This window comes from Acomys minous (genome assembly GCF_964271855.1).
Source record: "Acomys minous genome assembly, chromosome: 3".
Taxonomy (NCBI): domain Eukaryota; kingdom Metazoa; phylum Chordata; class Mammalia; order Rodentia; family Muridae; genus Acomys; species Acomys minous.
The window spans coordinates 119,837,465-119,839,104 of NC_140485.1; the positions used below are offsets into that span (position 1 = coordinate 119,837,465).

Below are 1,640 nucleotides of genomic sequence, written 5' to 3' on the forward strand. Positions count from 1 at the left end.
GAAATTATTTCTGGCCCGTGGATTGGGCTTATTTCATTAAATCCACTTTACTAAGCCTAGCTCTAGGATGCACCAGTGGACCTAAATACTGGTATAGAGTTCTCCAAGAAAGCCTTCCAAGGTGACACTATGAATGTATCCAAAGGACACTGTGCTGGGAACTGACATAGACTTATTCCTGGACTCTCAAAGGATGCAGCTAGTGCACATGTTAGGGACCTGGACAAGTTTCAAGCTCAGCAATGCTGCGAACTGGTTATTAACCTAAAGGCATTGACATGAGGAAACCTATACTCACAAGTTCCCCTTTTGATGTATTGAACTGTTACTCATTGCTTTGGAGACATATGGGCCAAGAGATGCCCATGTGAAGGAAATATGAAATGGGATTCATAGCCAAGCAGATTTTAGTCAGATGCCATCCCAAGATCTGTCCCAAATCATAAGTGGCATCTTGAAACATACACGGCACTGAGTTTTCTTCTCATTCATTCTCCATCTGGACTGACCCCCCTACCCCAACCCCACCTCCGCCCCACCCCCACACATCCTCGAGGCTCCATCTTTTCTGTGAGTTAGTTTTCCTTTCTGCTTCCATGTTACACACACTCTATCACCATTACCATCTTTGCTTCCTGTCTCCCTTGAGATCTTCGTCTCTGCTCATGATTTCCTTACTCGTTTCGTTATGTACACACACACACACACACACTTAAACCTTAAACACACTTTTGTTTTTTAAGAACATCTGAATTTTTTAATCCTTCTTTACAGGTTACCTAGACCACTTTTGATTAAGAAAACTGTAGAGCGTTAGTAACTGCCACAAGTGGTCGCCAGGTGGTGGCACACATCAATTTTCCACAGAGTCCTGCTTTGCCGGTATCTGAATGCACTGCTAGGGGGTCTCTCCTCAAACTTGCTGGACTCACTCATGGCAGATTTTAATCCACAGGTCGCTTTTCCCCATATATCTTTGTAAACTCTTCAGCATTCTTATAGGTTTTTTTTTTTTTTTTACGGTCCTTAGAGTATTCTTCAGCTAGGTCAGCCCGGAGCAGGTGCTTGAGGGGCTGGAGGGCGTTCACCGGTGCTATGAGGGACTGGATCACTTGGTCAGTCTTGGTGGCTGGCTTCCAGTTTTCAGCACTAATGACTGGCAGACAGACCCGCCCCCTGCTCATCGATGTCAGGGTGGTAGATCTTTGTTTTAAATGTGAACTTGGATGGGTTGAGTGGAAACTCTGCTGGAAAGTTGATTTTGATTCTGAAGGCCCCCTTATCCTATGCAGGGTTGTCGGGAACAATAAGCCCTTGCCAAGTCAATAAATTAGCTCCATCAACCTGGATGTTAGGGAAGTTTTTCATTCCACATTTGTGGGTCTCTTCAAGCTCCTTCATCAGCCTCCTGCTGGCAGCCATCTTGGATCTGGTGCTGCTCCTGAAACACACTTTTGACATAGAAGAGGAAATGCAGTATTTGTCTTCGTGGTTTTTAACTTATACACTATTTCAGTTTCATTTCATGCAATTTACATAAATTTTTTGCTACTATAACACTTATTCATATCTCAAAGCTCAAGTCTAAAAAAAAACAGTCCCAAGGAAGAGTGTCCTGATTGATCATTCAATACTAACTG

At 43.5% G+C, this 1,640-nt stretch overlaps 1 pseudogene across 1 annotated transcript; it reads right to left on the reverse strand.

Annotated features, from left to right (window-relative positions):
* Positions 1-858: 858 nt before the first annotated feature.
* Positions 859-1,437, reverse strand: LOC311595266 (ubiquitin-conjugating enzyme E2 L3-like; annotated as a pseudogene). The gene has a single exon. The product of its transcript is annotated as a ubiquitin-conjugating enzyme E2 L3-like (transcript).
* Between the last annotated feature and the right edge of the window lie 203 nt (positions 1,438-1,640).